At 47.9% G+C, this 19,675-nt stretch overlaps 1 protein-coding gene across 4 annotated transcripts in view; it reads right to left on the bottom strand.

Moving 5' to 3' along the window:
- NOS1AP (nitric oxide synthase 1 adaptor protein) overlaps nt 1-19,675 on the bottom strand; it is a 1,516,567-nt gene that overhangs the window by 368,711 nt on the left and 1,128,181 nt on the right. The window lies entirely within an intron of this gene.

Raw genomic sequence — 19,675 nt, forward strand, 5'->3', positions numbered from 1 at the left:
GGACCCATACACTTTGTACGATTTTGCTCCTTCTCCTCGACATCCCACAATGTGCTCATTCTTCCACCTACCAAGAGCTTGACCTTTTCTAATCAAGGTTTCAGCCGGGACACCTGCCTTAGGCCAAGAACGCTCCCATCAAACTTTTCTGTTCAGACTGTTTAGGTTCTTGCTCTCGTCCATCTTGGGTTCTTCTACCACCTTCTCCTGATCTCCAACCACCACTTCAGGGTGTTCACCTTCTAGATCAATCCCCTTTCTGCATCTTGATAATCTTGGTCATCCACCTCTGGATACTCCTTCTCCCGATGTTCTCCTCCCACCTCCACCAAATTCCCCTTCAGCTCTTCCTGATGTTTGCTTTTGCTACCACTTTCGGAAGTCTCTTCTGAGCCCCCGATGTTCTTTTACCACCTCCTCCCTCTGTGAGCCATGTAGAAGTTTCCAAACCTTCTTTTGTCTCTGAGTTGGCCTCTGCTGACAGTATCAGAGGAAACACAAGCACACACTACATGTTTTTATTACCGCCTGAAAACTCTATTCTCTTAAACGTACAATGTTAGCAACTGTGTCAGCTCTCTGAGGGGCTGAATGGCCTATGTCTGAACCCAGGTAAGTCATAATATCATAACTATCATTCTGGTTGACATATCCCATTATGAGAGACAAGTCTCTTAAGGAGACACAATATTTAGGCCTGACAGGACTATCCCCCACCACAATATGAGAATTAAGTGGGGGTGATCTGGGAACAGCCGCCACACCAACCTCAGACCCATCATCCGCTATCTTTGGGATAGGCCAAGTTCCTATGTTCGTCCCACTAGATGCTGTCACAGATGGCCTTAAACTTAATCCAAAGCATGCTTCAGGGGTTTTATTAACAACGTCTTTGAGATACTATTTGTAGGTGGTTTTGGCTGTCAGATGGTGTGGCTAAAGAGTACTTCAAGCTGGTCCCTCACACTTCCTGGTACTCCCTCCGGCCTAGCACATGCTTCCCTGGCACCCAAACCTGCCTGGAACAGTACAGAGTGGTAGCCCCTAGTATCTAACATAGCTTCTCTGATGTAGGAGGTGTTAAAAGCCAAAGCCTTATCTGTCTTAGTCCATCAAGGATTTTCTAAGGGCTGCCTTAGTCTATTGTTGCCCAAATAGTGGTCTTTGCAAGAGTGTAATGCCTGCATCTTCTCAGGACTTATTATCTCTCCCCTCTCACTCACTCTGCTCCCTGATCTTACATCTCCCTACTTTCCTTACTCCGCGTTCTTCCTCTCCCCCTCTCTCACCCTACTTCCACACCTCCTCCTCTCTCCTCCCACTTTTTCTTGTCCCCCTCCCCTACTCTGCCACCTTCTCTTCTTACCTCCCCCTCTCTCATCACACTTCCTTCTGTCTCCCTCCTCTACAATATCACCTTCTCCTTTCGCCCCCTACTCCCTCCCATGTACATGTCTCTCTCTCTCCCTCTTACTCTCCTTGCCTCACACCTTCTGTCGCCTCTGGCCCTTCGATCTTCTCACACTCTTTGCCCATTTACCACTATCACCTTTCTCCTCTCCTTACTACTCTCTCCCATCTTCCTCCCTCCCAACTATACCCATCATTATTCCACTCACTCAATATCTCTCTCTTCACCCCCTACCTTCTCACACTACCCCCTTCTACTACACTTGAACACTCATGATCCCCTCTATTACCATTCACTTTCCCATGCACTCTCACAATCACAGCTACCGTCTTTCCGCTAGCATTCGCTCTTTCTTACACAAAATACCTCACCAGCACTCTGATCAAACTGCTCCACGGATACTCAGTGCTCCGCTCCAGCTTCTGTCCTCCTTCTAGTCTCTCGGTCCATCTGCATGCCTCCTCACCTCACCCGAACTTCCCACACAATATGACTCTCCTGAATCTTATATTCCCATAGCTTTGGTTTTCTGCCTTTACCCCCATCCTCCCCACTGGTTGCACGTTCAACCCGACTCAGGGGCCCAATATATTTCTGTTCTTTTTCCCCAGGGTAGGCCCACTACTGTGCGAGGGTACAATAATACTCTTTAACTTCACCTCCTGTGGACACACAATTTGAACAGCCTCTAGTACGGTGGCTGCTGGCTGCTTTGTCAGTGCTCCCTTCAATCCAGGTGGTGGCGAGTAGTGCTGCTCTTTATTACCGGCTCGCGAGCATTGGTATGGGTGTAGGTGCCATTCTCCTTCTGCGTTCTTCTGGGCTCGCTCAACAGGGAAGGGCATGCTGTACCTTTCAGGTCTGTAATGAAAAGAACATTCGGGCCAGAATGGAGGTTGTGTGGCATTGCGTAAAAAAAAGTGGTACCTGTCACTTCACACACAACACAGAGATGGATTTTCAGGGACAGGGCCATCCCTCTGCACCCTCAAAGTCCTTACTTCACCTTTGGAGTAGGACAATTGCTGATCATTTGCTCTGGTGGGCCTCCTACCCCAGGGTGGGAGGGGTCCCTGTTGCCCCTGATCGGGTCAAGCCCCCGACTATCGCAATGTCCCCAGAGGGAGAGAGGGGACATGTTACAGAATGTACAGTATTAATATAGCAAACCTAGAGGCACAATGGTACGCTCTCTACACAGCGCTTATGTGACATTTACAGAGGGGTTTGCAATGGCGGTCCTCCTTGGCATCATAGGTGGAGGCAGTCTAGGATCTGAAGAATTTCTTCAACAGAAAGGACTTTAATTCGTTCTTGAATTATATGAGCATCTGTGTGAATATCCCCTAGTACAAAAGTAGTACAGCAAATTAGCTTTGAGGATCACATAGCACCTTTCAGAGAATTACAAGATTTAGAACGGACAGTTTTTGTACTTATAGGTAATAAATTACAGTAAATGTAGAGGTATTTTATAGACAAAGTGAAAATGAGTATAGATGACAACATGTGTAATTAACATTATGACACATTGTGCATCGCAAAGAAAATACTTTGCACATGCTGTCAATTTAGAAAGCTTTCCTAACTATACACTAGGGAACTGATGTGTAAGTTGGAGCCAGCATATTAGCCACTTGCCACGTTCTCTTTGTATTTATAATAACACACAATATCATGACAAATATTAGCATTCTTATCTTGCTGCATGTGTAGTAATGTTGAGGTTAAGGGACAGCAATGAAATGCCAGAAAAACATGCAATATGTACGTAGACGATCGAGTTAGGGTTCCAACCCATGGGGCACACAAAGGCTGGTGGCCCTTGTGGTTTCAACATCAGCCTTTCAGCTCAGCATCAAGATTCTGAATCCCAGTGCTGACGCGTCATTCACAATCTGCAACGTTCAAATAAAAAATGCTCACTAAAGTCCTGCAAAAATTGTGATGCGGTGCAGAAACTGCAAATTCCGATGCCAGAGTTTAGAAAAGGCGTCGGACCGTGAAGAAATGATAGCTCTTACAGCAACTTCTTCCGTCTGCTAACCACATGAGGTGTGGGATTCTAATGAGAAACAAACATGGGCATGCAAGATGCATTGCATCAGATATAAGGATGCAATCGTAAAGTTGCATTGTACGCTGCACAAGTATAATAGTTGAGAATAATCACTCTTCCAGGCCCTTCCATGAAAGGCTGCAAAGAGGGAAGACCAACACTCATGGGTTATCATCAGAAACTAGAATGTTAGAGCTGTTGCCTGCACAAGATGCAGCTAGTAGCTTTGGAGAGGGTGAAGAAGACAGTCTGACCCAAAGACTGCGATATAATATGGTTACCTGCATGCAACAAGGTTCATAGCATAGAAATACACCATTGACTGTCTCAAGTGAGCTCTTTTCAATGCAAGCGACCGTTGATGGTTGCCAGACTTGCCTCCCAGCATCTCTTAGCTCCAGCATCAAAAGCAACAATGATCCAGAGGCATTATCCACCGACTGCTCTCAAAAGGTTCTTTAGGAATAGTTCTATAGAGATGGTTAGTACTGCAAATACGCACACTGCCCAATAAGAGTTGATGCATTTGAAAGGTCAGATAAATTGTACGCAGATTTATTCAAAAGATCAGCCGACACGTGTTTCGACCCTCCACTAGTTCTCTGGTTGTCTCTAAATTTTGTACTCTTCAAGCCTGCTCTAAAGTTTCCCGATGTGTGTTGGGTTAAGTATGGGCTCTATTCATGGATGACTATCCTTAAGTGATGTGAAAATGAACAGGATCATTCCCGGGTGCCGCGGCTAAGCTTCTTTAGGAATAGACTGGAATACCTACCTGCGGCGGGTGCAAGCAATCCATGAATTGCCACTACTCATCCAGAACCTAAGGCAGGGAATAATCCGAGAGCACTGGAGCTACCGGCACAATGACAACAAGCCCAGATGTCTTCCCAGCTGCCGGCTTCTCTAATATAAGCTTGAAGTCATTTCCTCAATAGAGGATATCCTCCAATTCATGCAATCCGAGCATTTTAGTCATCGTTTCAACCAAGGGAAGTAGGAACCCTTGGCAGCTGCAAGCTCTTCCCATCAAGAAACAGAGCGCATGCTTGAGGGTGAAGAGCTGCCACAACCCACAGGATAGAGGATTCTGTTTGCTAATTTTGGTACAAACCTAAGATGCAAAGAACATGTGCTTTGGTCACTCAACTGTGACCGCAGGCAGCAAAGAATATAAGTGCGAGTAAAAAAAAAAATATGGAACTAATCTTCCGCATTCTTAATGTGCAAAACTAAACAAGTGCATATATGTTTTCTTTTTCCTCAATCTAAATTCTATACCAACGTTATTGTGGAAAGGATTGGAGGCATGCAAATAGACTTGGGTGCCCTGCCACATCTCACTGCTTACAATTCGCAGCACTCCACTCTATTTCAGCCCCTTCTCACCAGGGAGAAAATGATGACACAAAGTATTACTGAGTCACTCTGCTCCATGTTTGCTGGGATTCTAGCTGAAGCCCAGCACAGCAGCCTTGGGGCAGGCATGTTGTGAGCCGGTCACCCAGTACAGCTCCTGCAGAGTGGGAGGTCAGTATGAGTTGAGGTGGTTGTACATTCTTCTCATGAATATGCAGAAACAAGCAAGCATATAATAAAAGTAATGGTTAACAACTGTGGATTATACAGCACACTTTCTGTGAAAATTAGCTAAAAAGCCATACAATTTAGTATCAGTCCTGTAGGGTAACATGACAAAATTCAAATACATCATCAACAGGACACAAGAGCATTTTTTTCAATGCATTTTCATCATGCTTTTGGCCACAATATATGCCAGTATACAAATACATTTCCATGCTTGCAGCACCCATACATATCTCTGCTGACTGCCAGAATACATGACAGTATTCTCATATAAGAACAAACTCATGTTTGCTTTGCCCATTGTTAAGATGGATTTCTGAACTCGGACCTGGAGGGGCAGAGGTTCAGAATGCCAGCCTAGTTTCTTGGAACAGGGTAACCTCTGGACAAGCCAGACCAATCAGGGTAGCGATGGCGGCGGTCAAGACTAAGTCTCAAGAGGTCTGAGGGTGACCGAAAGATCTCAATGAGCACACAAAGCAAGGACACTTACAAATTACTCCAGACAGGTGTTATATTAAAAATATAAACACATTTATTACAAGGCCTTTGTAACATCGACCATAGCAAAGAATCCCAATAATACTAAAGTAAACCAACACATCACAATCAATCCAATATATATACAAGACCGAGGGGTCTAAGGAGTTAGGAGCACGTAATATGTAAACCACCTAGATGGGGAGGAAAACAGGCAGTGCAAGTAATCATTAGACCCAGTTCGACATCTGAAATACACCTAACTCGGAGGAAGTCTGAGCCCTATGAAGTGAGGAGCCTTATGCTCAAAAGTACCTGCACGCGCTGGTGCCAATGGACAAAAGAGGGCCTCTTCGAGGATATCTTGCAGTTCAGGAAGGTGAATGAAGCGTTGCAGAACAAGTCCCCACTACTCAAGCAAGGCCTCCACTTGTGGGCAGAGGCAGGGTGAGAGTGCGGGATAGAGTCGCTATTTCGATACAGCGGTAGAAAAGAAACTGGCTCCTGCGCGAGGGGCCACCGGTTGGGGTATGGACTACTCACCGGTCCCCGACGCAGGCAGATCCAGACTTCTCCAGTTCAGTTGACGTTGCTGGCAGGTTCAGCTGCGATGATCAGGACGTCCCGACACTGTGTAGATTCTGCATAGCAGGATGCAGGGTAGAGGGTGTCCCAAATGCAGCGGACGTGCACAGGTTGCTACCACAGCAGGGCAACACGGCAACCGCGTTTACTTTGGTCCGGGCGCACTCGTCTTACTTCAGACCTGGGAATGGCAAGTGTACGAAATTCGGTGTGAGGGTGCCGTGGACGGAGAGCAAGCAGTAAACCAAGTTTCGAGGGCTTCCCCGAAACGGCGGCGGTGACAGAGCAAAGCGTCCTCGTAAGCTGGTCAGCCCACTGGTTGGCCCAGGGACACTTCCGAAGAGGCTTACTTGCAGGGTTTGATGAAGGTGCCGGGAATAGTTGATCCCACTATTCCAATGGGTCGAAGTGCCTTCCCAGACCTTCTAGGATGATCAGATGCAGAGGTGTCTCGCAGGACGACAGCAGTTCAGGGGTGCCAAACCTTCAGCGGGTCGCCAGCGGTTCCTTGACTCAGCTTCTTGTTACAGGATACTTGGCTCCTTATCCCTTGTTCTGTGTGAACTCAGGAGATCGACATGGTAGTGGTGTTTCCAGCCTCCTCTAATCCAAAGTTACCTTTGCGCCAAAACAGAGGACCCAATGGGAGATCTGCTCACAAACACTCACACCACACGTGGACCTATCACGGACCACGGTGGTCCCAGGCATTCAGGACACTCCAGACTCTCTGGCACCCGGGATGTGTATTGGGACCAGACATCCCAGCCCACATCCTGGAGGCACACACAAGGCATGCAGAAGCCCGCGAAAGCTTTAGGGTTTCGCGGGAAAGTGCATGACCAAATAAGGACTGCCCTGGGTCGGCTCGACCTGGGGGAAGGTGAAGGGGCAAGACGGTCAGCGGACAGGACAAAGAACCTCGTGGCATGGCCATTTTGGAGCCAGGCCACTCATTTGTGCCAAACGTGGTAAGCGTGGATAACATGGCAAAAAAGGGTTCAAAACACAAGAGAAACGATAGCTGCCACCAGTCCCATCCGTGACACACTTGCACAATTCATAATGAGTCTATTGAGAGTTTCTAGGGCCTTTGGAATGACTAGAGACCCAAGAGTGCAGTAATTTAAGTTAAGGGGCACTCTTGCTTCATGTTGCACAAAAGCTGCAACATGAGGAAAGGACTAAGGGAAACAAAGTCTCCCAGTACTGACTGTCTTAAGGGCATGTCGGTTTCCCCATACGAATTGAGCGAAAGCCCAGAGGAGTGCGGCGGAAGGCTGCGCTTCTCTGGCAAAGTCTAGATCAGGTTGTAAAACAACAGCAAAAAGTTTGGGGGTTGCATACAATTATGAAATCTTTCCTAACACCCATCATGCCAGTAATAATACTATAAGACAAAATGTGCATGCTTGCGTCTGCCAATACATGACAGTATGCACATGTAAGATCATACTTCTGTTGGCTTTGCCAGTAAAAAAATGCTAACCTACTAAACATTTTAAAAACCCACAGACTGCTTGCACCAATGTTGTCCAGTATGGATACGCAAAAGCATGCATCATGTTGGCTTTATCTTTGATGCTAATAAAAAAAATGACAAGCTATAGTAAGAAACCATGTCCACACTTGCTGCACCACTATAGGCAAGTATGGCCACATAAGAACCGTCATGCTTGCTTTAACTTTGACAGAAGAAAAAAAAAGAAAAAAGGCATGTCACAGTAAGAAAGTGTTCTTACAAGTCCATACTAGTTTACATTGGTGCACACAACTGCAGCAATGTTGGGCAGTATGGCCACTTGGGACCACTCATGGTGGCTTTACGCTTGATGCCAGCAATAAATGTGGCTGCACCAATGAAGGCCAGATTTCAAACAGAGGCTTTCTCCCCGCCTGGGTCACACGCAAGCACACACATTCATACAGCACATACACTTTTTTTCACACGCGCACTTATAGACACAAACCCTTACATACATACATGTTTTTTTCATACCTGGAGCCCTGTTCTGTACTTCATACGCTGCCTCATAATGTGCTATATTTGCAAAGATCGAACTGGAGAGTAGTGTTTTTCTACTTGGGGCAGGCAGACTGAATGCCAAAGACCCAGAGCTTCTTAATTAGAGCCACCTTGATCGTTTTATGTTTCTGAGGCCTGTCATTTTGTGCAAAATGACTCTAAATTTCGATATCACTGTGGCCTAGATTTTCCTCTATGCGGATATAATAGTTGGCATTAGATCATATTTTCATGTATAGCATTCATGCCTGATTCTTCCTGCTTCTAATGCTGTCAAAATAAGTGTTATTGTAACCAAATGTAATAGAACTTTATGTATCAACCTCAGAAAGATGAGGGACTGATATAAATAGCCCTGTTGAAATGCTGAGCTATCCATTTATAATGCCCACAATTAATACATTACCAAATGCTGTCGTGTGCACAATTAAGGAGAAATTGATGTCAAAATAGCTCCGTGGGTTAAGTGCTCACTGCTGAGATCTATGTATGACCTGCAGGTCATGGGTTTAAATCCTAGCAAGGACTACTCAAACTTTTTATCCACCTGAGGTCAACAAATTATTATTACCAATGGTTGCTGAATAAGGTTTAAGTTACTTACCTGGAACTATTGTTGTCCAGCATGGGTCTGGTATGGATTCACATGCTCATGAATATTCCCCGTCAGGCTGGGAATCCTCGGTAAAAGAAAAAACAGTTTCACTTTCACTTTAAAACTGTATTTCTCCTCTAAACCAATCACTGTCCTCTGGGTACTACTGCTCCCATCCGATGACAGTCCTCTTCCTAAACTCCACCCCTGGTGGCCATCTTCAGATTTGGGAAGCACATAAAGCGGCAGTATGAGCCAAGAAGAGCCACAGAGAGTAAGGAGGGAGGGTTCACATGTGAATCCATGGCAGAGCCATGCTGGAGAACAATAGTTACAGGTAAGTAACTTAAATCTTCTCCAGCATGGGGTCTGGCATGGATTCACATGCTCATGAATAACGATTACACAGCAGTACATATACACAACCACAGGAGGTGGCAAGGCTCAACAGAAGCAATAAACACGCACCTATGAAACAGACTCACCACAAACAGGTTGCGTAGCACTGCTTGGCTTACTCGGGACTCCTTGGAATCCGTCGATGCAGTAGAACCCAGTAAAGGTGTGCATGGACCTCCACGTAGCAGCCCTGCAGATGTCGAGCAGGGGCATACCAGAAAGGAACGCCGTCGAAGCGTGGAAAGACAAGTAAGGCTGCTTGCAAGATAGGGCCTGGATCTCCTGACCCGCCTGGCTGAGGTGATGGCCACGAGGAAAGCCATCTTCTATGAGAGAAATTTGAGCGGGGCTTCAAACATAGGCTCAAAGGGAGCCCCCATGAGCTTAGTCAGAACCACATTGAGCTCCCAAGCCGGGGCAGGAGCCTTCACCGGTGGAAAAGTTCTGAAGAGCCCTTTGAGGAACTCTTTGACGAGTCTGAGACCACACAGAAGGCTTACCTGGCGCTCTGGTGTAGCGGGATATGACTGCCAGATGCACCTTGATAAAGGCATGAGCCAGCCCTGCCTTGGCCAGGGAAACCAAGTATGGTTAGAGATGTGGTGCTGACACGCGCAGAGAGGTATTCTTCTGAGTCCGGCACCACACAGAGAAGCGCTTCCACTTGTGGCTGTAGCACGTCAACATTGATGAGGCTCTGGCCTTGGCCCGAATGCCCTTACATTCGGCAGGTGAATCAAAATGTCCAAATTCTAGGGCTGCAGGAGCCATGCCTTTAGGTTCAGCGACTCTGGGTTGTGGTGTAGAATCGCTACCCCCCTCCCTTCTCTGGCAAGCAGTTCCGGGAGCAGCTGTAGCCTTATGGACGGGGCCACTGACAGACGCAGCAGATAGGGGTACCAGATTTGTCGTGGCCACGCTGGTGCAATGAGAATGATCCTGAATGGCACTGTCCGAGTGTGTTGATCACACAAAGCAGGTGTGGGAACGGAGGGAAAGCATACAGGAACAGTCCCAACCGTGGGTAGGAGAACACGTTCCCCATGCTACTCGGCTACTCTGGCACTTGGAGTTCGCTGCTACCGCAAAGAGCTCGTTCTGGGGTTGGCCCCATTCGCCGAACAGGAGGTCCACCTGATCCTGCCAAAGCCCCCACTCATTGCAAGAACGCAGCTCCCTGCTGAGCGAGTCCGCAATGGTATTCTTGACGTGCGTCAGGTGAAAAGGGATGAGGAACATGTCCTGACAAATGGCCCAGCGCCATAGATATTGGGCCTCCTTGGAGAGGGTTGATGTTAGGCAGAATCCTGTGCAGTTCCCTTGGGGAACACTGCAAAAAGATTAATACTACAGGAGTAAGCAGTAAACCCAATCGGTAGCAGTCTGCACCACCCAGATTTACCTGGTAGCTGTGGCTGAGCAGTCAGACTTCTCTCAAGAAGAGTAGGGCAGTATATAGAGTATACACAATAGGGCTAAAAACACAGTAGAGCAAACAAACACTGACCAGAGCTTTGTATCAAAAGTATATAATTATTTATTTAAAACACACTTTAGGCAATATACTAGCACTCTAAATCAAAAGCAAGTTAAAACACAGTCAGGTAAAGTATACACACCTCTCTTGATAACTATCAGACAAGTCAGAGTTAAAACACCACGATTTGTTAAACAGATGTGAGCCCATAACCTGATGGCACTCCAATAGTTCAGTTAAAGGGAGAGAAAAAGGCAGAACATAGAAATAAAACAGGTCCCAACACTTTTAGGAGTTCTCAGCAAGGGAATAAAGGCAGTAAATACTGTAGAGCCAAAGTTCATAGGCCAAGCCCACTTTAAAGTGAGCAAAGCGAAATGTGCCCAGGATCACACGGTTTAAAATGCACGAAAAAGTCTTTGCAGAATGTCCAAAAGAGGTTGGGGTGATTCAAGAAGGTGCAGTTAGAAGGTCTGGGCCCAACCCATTTGGCAAGCCAACGATTTAAAGGTCACCTTGGGCAAACCGAAAGAAAGGGAGGCCAGGAAGGACACAGTACCTTAAACAGAGAGGAGGATCCAGCGGTGGCAGTTGTTCCATGCAGTGGTTGCAGTTCGTTGTTTCGAACATGGGAAGAGAGGATCTCGTCGAGGAGGAAACGTGGAGTCGTTGCACTGCACAGGGATGAAACTAGCCACGGAGTTTGTCAATAAAAGGCGCGTTCCTTTTATTCGCGGTCAAAGTGGTGAAGCTTGCCTATCCGGCCGCCGGGGTGCTTGGCACGGGCGATTCAACCAAGAGATGTCTTTGGAAGGAGAAAAGGGCAAACTGGTTGGCCCACCAGCTCAGAGGAAGAAGATTCGTCCAGCAGAAGATCTTCTCTTGTCGTCGGGAAAGTGGTGAGGTAGTTACAGCAGGGCTTCACCGGTGGTGTTGTCCTTGCACATGGTTCAGCTTCTTCCCTCTTCGGATTCTTAGGTCCTGTGACGACTTCTGAAGTTCCAGTCCCAAAGGGCATGCTTTTATGCAGAAAAACCCCCATTCATCAGCCTAGCTGTCAATCACACATGCTAAGTGGTGAGCCGGGCGGCTCTTCAATGGGCCAATCAGAGTAGAGTGCAACTTGGGTTGCCGAGGCAACACGTCCAGGGTGCCAATTCCCCCCTCCACCCTTCCTGTGGAACCCAGACAGAGTGGCACCATTTGGAGGACTTCTGTGGAGAAGCCCGCCAAAAAGTGGAACAAAGGGCTCGACCTTGGTCAGAGTAACAGAGACAGACACAAACGCCATTTTAGAAAAGAGTTCTGGCAAAAAAGACCCAACCGTTGATTTAATATTAAATAAATAAATCAGCGGTATCTTTAACATTGAACCAAAAAGTGGTGCGTTTAAAATCAATGGTAAAATCCCAGAGAGAATATTCCGGTGGAATATTTCACGTGGTAACCACTGCCACCAGCCAGAAACTCGACAAGGGGGGACTGGACAGTGCCCCCTTGAAAACAGACCCAGGGGCAATAGAATTAACCCCTTCCAGTACTTCCACAATATGATGGTTTGTACTGGTTCTGTTCACAATTTAGGACTAGTAAAGCCAATGGTGACTTTACATGCCCTGGGAGACAGTAGTCAGTCCCAGGGTATGGAGTCTATGTTTGGGGGTCACTATGACACCCCTGTGTTACTGCACTGAGGGTGCTGTGTAACACACACATAAAAAATAGATGATTCCCTATGGAGTAAAAAGAAAACCCCATAGCCCATAAACACACAAAATGTCAAAGGCATACCTCAAATCATGCCTAAGAGTGGGAGGAAAAGAGTCTCACTCTTAACAGGAGAAAAAAACAAACCCCAAAAATCCAGCAAAGCTGCTGGGGACTCACTAGGTTTGGGAAATTAGCCTTATAAGAGAATTCTCCCTAACAGTTGGCAAGCAGCTCCCCCTTGCTTCAGGATGTAGAACATGTTGGTGGTGTTGTCCATGAAGAATCTCACCACCTTGCCCCTCATCGATGGCAGAAAAGACTTGAGGACCCATAACATGGGCCGAAGTTACAGAACGTTGATGTGGAGGCCCTTTTCCTATGGCTGCCAGAGGCCTCTGGCGTGCAACTGCCCGGTGTGGGCTCTGCAGCCTTCCAGAGAGGCGCCCGTGGTGACTGTCTCCCGGTAAAGGGGGACTTGAAATTGGGCCCCTTGGACGATATGCAGTTGTATGCCCCACCACTATATTGCTTGACAAAAGTCCTCGTTGAGGGTAATCTTGGCTGCAAATGTCCCCGACACTTGCATCCACCTCACATCCAGGGACTCCTGGAGAGGCCTCATGTGTAATCTGGAGAGGCGGACGAGGCTGATGCAGGAGGCATGCCCAGCAGTGACTTGATGGCCTGCATGGTGGCCTTCTGTGCCGATGACAGACTCAGTAATTTTCTATGGATTGCTACAGAGGGAGACGCCAAACACGTTACTGTGTTGAGACAGGCACCTAGAAACAGCGCATTCTGAGATGGCGTCAAGCAGGACTTCGGATAGTTTATGGAGAACCCAAACTCTGTCAGCAGACGAACGGTCCTTGGCGTATGCAGGAGGGGATCGAACAAGCCAATTGTCCAGGTAGGGGTAAGCGTGGATGCCCTGCAGACAAAAATGTGCTGCCACCGGGGCCAAGCACTTTGTGAAGACCCTTGGGGCCAATTTTAGGCCAAAGGTAACCACGTTGAACTCATGGTGCCGCCCCTACACCACAAACTGGGGGTTTATTGTGAAAGTAGGCGTTCTCCGGATCCAATAATGTAAAAGAATCTCCTTCCTCCAGCCGGCCGAGCATGTGTTGTAACGTGATCATCCTGAACTTCTGGGACTTGTTGAGATGATGCAGGTGCAGGATTGGCCTCCAACCCCCCCGTCTTCTTTCGAACAGGAAAGTATCTGGAGTATACTCCGGAGCCCCGCAGGTGCTGGGGAACGGGTTCCTATGCCACCTTTTTTAACATGGCACGCACCTCTTGCAGAAGGTGTGGTCCATGCTGTTCCTGTCAAGGCACCAGTGGAATACAAGGACACCTGTGTTGGAAATCAAAGGTGTGCCCTCTGCTCGAGAGCGTCCAGCACCCATCTGTCGGTGGTGATCTTCTTCCACGAGCTGACGAACTTCGCGAGCTGGCCTCCCACGGGGGTACATGAGTGGGGGCCTGTGTCCCTGGTCGGTTCAGGCCTGTTTGGGGGTCGGTACCCTGTCCCCCACTGCTGTAAGCCTGGGAGTGACCCGTGTATGCTTGTTGAGTGGAGGAGCGAGGAAGATGCTGGTAAGGGGTAGTATATCCCTTGGAGGATCTGCCGGACTTTCCTCTGGATGCCCGAACGGACGACTGCCGACGTTGTTTGCGAGTTCCCATGGAGCACTCCGTCTCCGTGTCAGTCCTAATGGCTTGCAACGACTCGTCGACATCCTTGCCGAAGAGGTTTTCACTGTCGAACTGCATATTCAGCACCTTAGCCTGCACGTCCTAGCGGAAGTTTGTGGCCTTCAGCTACGCTTGACAGTGAAGACACACGCCATTCCCCATCTGGCAGAAGCCCTTGTCCGCAATGTCCACCGCCACCATAATGGCATGGTCCGAGGCCACCTCCCCCTCCTGAAACAGGGCTAGTGGGTCGACCTTCTTGTCCTTAGGCAGGAAGTCCAAAATAGGTCCCAGCTTGTACCATAGTTCCCGGTCATATCGGGACAAAAATGCCAGGGCATTAGCTGCCTTTTTTTTTTTTAACTTTATTTTTGGAATTTTGCATACCTTCGGTGTACAATTGCACCAACTGGGTGCATATTCAGAACAATAAGAAAATAAAAAAAGGAAAAAGCAATACCCAACTTCGAACTCTCTTGCAAAGCTGCCCCCCTCCCAAGTCCACCAAAATAAATTCCAATACATTCTTCCATCCTTGTCAACTAGTTTGAGTTCAGAGTTATATTACGGATCTTAGCCACAGAGCCCTATTTCAAGTTCCAGGGGTCTCGGAATCCAGGATTCAGCGCGGTTTAGCAGATATGCTATATATGGCCCCCAGATATCCGGGGGGGTGCGCAGGTAATGGAAGGGTTCTTATAAATTCGCTCTCCACGTCCTGACAGTATGTGATGTCTTTTTTCCAGTCTTCAATATTTGGGAGTGGGCCTCGGCTCCAGGTCATGGCGATTCTCCTTCGAGCCAACACCAGAAGAAGGGCTGCCAGCTTACGTGATGCGGGTTGAAGGTATTTGGTGAGACCAAGAAGGGCCCCAGTGGCAGTGGGGTCACCTCTTCGCCTATGATGTCAGTAGTTATTTGTAAAACGGAGGTCCAGAAGCGTTGTATTCCTGGGCAGACCCAAGCTAGGTGGAGAAAATCTGTGTTTGCCGCTGCGCACCTTTCGCAATGGGCCGACACTTCTGGGTGATGTTTGTGTTTCTTAACCGGGGTGTAGTACATTTGATGTACGAAGTTGAAGTGAATTAGTTTATAGCGTGTATTTAATGCGACCTTTTGAGTTTGACGGAGGATATAGGACCAGTCTTCTGCGATTATCGTTTCTTGAATGGCAGTTTCCCATTTCTGCTGTGTTTTGGGGCTGGGTCTCCTGGTGTCGACCACAAGGGACTTGTATAGCAGCTAGACCAGCCTCCCCTCCCCTTGTGTCTGAATTGTGTTGTGCAATGAATCCCATGTAGGAGGTTGCTTGGGGAATGCGGGAAACATCCTATGTAGGGTATGGCGTAGTCTAAAGTAAAGGAATACATCTAGGGAGGTGTTTCCGCCCCTGTCTTTGGCCATTTGTGGAGTTAGAAAGGTACCCTCTGGGAAAAGGTCCCCGAAGGATTGGATTCTGACCTTGTCAGCCCATATTAAGAATACTTTTTCATTTGTGAGGGGAATACCAGGGATAAATTTGATTGGCAGTAGAGGTGAAAATCTTATATTCACTTCATATTAGACAACCATCTTTTTCCAAATTGAGTATGTGAATAGGACCGTGTTTAACGTGTTGTATGGAACCAGGATCTGACTTATAATGACGGCACTTAGCAAGTGAGGGGAGGCCAGGGCTCGCTCCACTTGCACATGTGGTCAAACGAAATGGGTCATGTACCAGTGGCTCAGGAATTGAGCATGGGCTGCCCAATAATATTTTTCAAAGTCCGGAAGCGCCAGGCCACCCTTCGATGTTGGTAGAGTTAGTGTGCTGTACGCAACCCATGCAGGTTTACCCGCCCATAGCAAATCTAGGACTAGACTCTTGACTTTTTGGAAAAAGGCTTTGGGGAGGAGCATTGGGATATTCGTGAATAGATACAGAAGCTTAGGAAGGATGACCATCTTCGTCAAGGAGGTTCTGCCCCACAACGTTAACGGCAACGATTTCCACCTATGGATTCGTTCCTGCAGGGAATTTAGTGTGGACACATAATTATCTTTGTATATTTCGTGATGGTTACGTGACATGTAGGTACCCAGATAGCGAACCTTTGAGTTTTCCCATTTAAAACCATGATCATCTATGAACTCAGTTGTGTTAGAGGTCAAGGGGAACACTACAGATTTGGAATGATTGGTTTTAAGGCCTGACATTTGGCTAAATGTTACCACTTCGCGCATTACAGGGTTGAGGTTGTCTTGGGGGTCGCTGACGAATAACATGATGTCGTCAGCATAAAGAGAGACAATCAGTCTATGGGGACCTAGTTGAAGACCCCGGTGCAATTGGTTAGCTCGTAGTCTCAAAGCCAAGGGTTCCATAATAAGGGCAAAAATCGGGCTGAAAGTGGGCAGCCTTGCCTTGTTCCGCGCTTCAATGATATGCTTGAGGACCTAGTGTTTCCCAAAGTGATGTATGAGCGTGGGTCTTTATATAACAGGGATACTAACTTGATAAAGAAATTGCCTAAACCCATTTGTCTGAGTGTTGCCAGCATGAATGGCCATTCGACAGAATCGAATGCTTTCTCGGCGTCGAGTACTACTGCTATTGCCTGTTGAGTTGGATTTAGGGCCTCAATGATGCCAAACAGCCTTCTGATGCCGAAGGTGGTGCTGCGCCCTGGGATGCATCCGGCTTGATCTCCGATTACAAGGGCCGGCATTAGGGGAAGTAGCCGAGAAGCAAGAATTTTGGCCAGAATTTTATTGTCCAAGTTGATCAAGGGCATATATGATGCACAATCCTCTGTGGGCTTGCCGGCTTTGTGCAGCACCATCACGTTGGCTTCGCGTAGGGTGGGGGGAAGGCTTCCACGCTCTATTGATTCCTCGTAGACACAGAGCAGAAAGGGGGCCAGGATGGTCACTTGGGCCTTGTAAAACTCTCCAATTCTCCGTATTGTCGGACCCAGTGCTTGTGGCTCAGGAAATTCATTTCTCGCTCAGCTGTTTCCTTAAACTTCAGAAGTTCTACCTTTAGTTCGGCTTGGGTATGTGGGTCTGAGGCTCTGGAGGCTTTCAGCTCTAGTGTTTTTAAACGTTGTTCGCTACATGAGAGTTCTCTACGGATCAATTTTAGTATACCATTTTCTTTGGCTGGGCATATCCCTCGCACAAAGCATTTTAGCATTTCCCAAGTGGTGCTGGGCGAGTCGACAGAGTCTTGGTTTGTCTCAATGAAGGTTATTATTTCTTGGTGCAGTTCTTCTGCGAAGACTGCATCAGTGAGTGAGCCGGGATTGAATCTCCAATTGAGTCCGGGGACTGTAGTACCTGCTAGGGTGACGTCGAGTGTGACCATCGAGTGGTCAGAAAAGGATCTTGGTAGAATTTGACTCATTCCCCAGATGAAGGGGCTGTGGGTGGAAGCCATAATGTAATCTATCCGAGAGCTAGTATTGTGAACGGCTGAGTAGAATGTATAGTCTCTTGTATCTCGGTTGTGAAGTCTCCGTGTGTCGGATAGATCAAATGTTTGGCAGATCTCTTGAACTTGGGCGCTGGCTTTGGACGGATTTCCTGTTGTGTTGTGGGATTTGTCAAGTCTGGGGTCAATTGGCGTGTTGAGGTCCGCACCCCATATAATAGTTGCTGCTTTGGTCTTGTCTAGTTGGGTCATAACCCAATTGAAATTGTTGGGGGGGTCTGTGTTTGGAGCATAAGAGTTCGCGATCACTACTTCTTTTCCTGCGATTATCCCTCACACTAGCAAGGCTCTCCCCTCAGTCTTTCTGCGACTTGATGAACCTGAAGTTCGTTCTTCTGTCAATTAGGGTTGTAACTCCTCTGGCGTAGGACGAGTAAGACGAGAAATACCTATGACAATCCCAAGATTTGGCCCAGTGAGGTTCTGCCGAAGGCAGGAGATGGGTTTCTTGTAATGTGGCAATGTTAATTTTGTGTCTTCGGAGATACTGGAGGATTCTCCTAGTTTTTGCTGGTTGATTACCGCCACAAATGTTCCAGGTGGCGATTTTAAATGTTGTCACTACCATTTGGGAGGCTGGGTGAGTTCATGTCTGCCAGGACATGAGGGTGTGACTGGAGTCTTGGTCCGTGTAGGTGTCTGAAGGACTTGGTTTCCGGGCGGTCAGCGATATGCTGTGTGAGTACTGTGGAATGAGAGTGAGGGGTAAAAGGCGGCTCTGCAGAACTTGATTCCCTCCCTTGTGTGGGCAACCCCCAACTGGCCCACGATGAACAGTCCCTTGTAAACATTACAGTCAACATTGCTGTGCTAGGGGCGCTGGTGGCCCTCCAAGCGGAGGCTTGCTCCCTACCCCCGATACAATTGCGGTCCATGGTGATGATTTTGTTACGTTGGCGGAGATTGGATGCCTTTGTTTTGTGTTACTTATGTGGTGGGTTTTATGGCGGATCTCTCCTCGGTCAGTTTCCCCTTTGCAGGTTTCCGTTGTTTTGGGCAGGCCTGCAGCTGGTGCGGTCCAGGGAGTCACTGGTCTCCTCCGGTGTGTTCAAGAACTGGGTTTTACCTTTGAATTGGATGCGAAGTTTCGCCGGAAAAAGCATTGAATATTGAATTTAGTTTTCTTGCAGTCTGCGTTCCACGGCTGTAAATGACGGTCTTTGTGCCTGGACCGCTTGGGAAAAATCTGGAAAAAACTGAATCTTGTCTCCCTCGTATTGGAGCTCGCCTTTATCTCTGGCAGCTCTGAGAATTGCATCACCGTCCTTATAGTTTAGCAACTTAGCTATGATAGGACGAGGGTTTGTTCCTGTGATGGGTCTTGAGTTAGGAATTCTGTGAGCTCTTTCGACGACGAAAAGCTTGGACAGGATCTCTGGTCCAAACAGGTCTATACACATCTTCTCCACGCGTTCCTCCATTTTGGTGGTCAGTTGATGCTCTCTGACTCAGACAATCCTTATGTTATTCCGCCGGGAGCGACCCTCCAAGTCCTCGTTCTTGGCACTTACTGCTTTCATTTGCGCTTCTAGTGAGGATACCCTAGCAGTTAGGGCTGTTGCACCGTCGTCGAGGTCGGAGACCCTCTGCTCAGCTGTGTCTAGCCTGTCTGCATGTTTATCCAGTTGATGTTGGAGCTGGTTAACTTTAGCGGAGAGTGTATCTATTTGCTCCCCAGGCCTCCTATGCCTGCTTTGAGATCGAGCAGTATTTCTCTGATGTTGAAGTCCTGCGCCTCTTCCTCGTCTTGGGGTGGTGCCTAGGTGGGGGATTGTGATCCGCTGTTGGAGAAGGTCGGTTTGGCTGAGGAGCAGCTCTCAAAGTTCAGTTTTCTTTGTGACCTATCAGTTTTCCCCATTTTCGGTGTCAACGCGCCAGGAAGGCGGCGCTGAGCCGGTCGGGGAGATCCGCCTGGGTGACTGCTGTATCTTGCTGGGCAGTACGGTGCGGTAAGCAGGCGGGGGATCAGGGCCTTATGCTGCCCTCTAAGGTGCGGTGCCGTCGTTCACAGGATGTTCACGCCTGGTAATTATCCCCCGGGCGAGGTGTAGGTGGCTATAGCCCTATGTGGTTGGTCTCCGGGTGAATACTGAGGACATGGCCCCTGGTTGTTGAATTTTGCCGCTGCAGTTAATGCTTGAATTTTAGAGCACTGCTCAATGCCGGCCAT

Source organism: Ambystoma mexicanum, chromosome 1q, assembly GCF_040938575.1.
Source record: "Ambystoma mexicanum isolate Mex_15411 chromosome 1q, UKY_AmexF1_1, whole genome shotgun sequence".
Lineage (NCBI taxonomy): Eukaryota > Metazoa > Chordata > Amphibia > Caudata > Ambystomatidae > Ambystoma > Ambystoma mexicanum.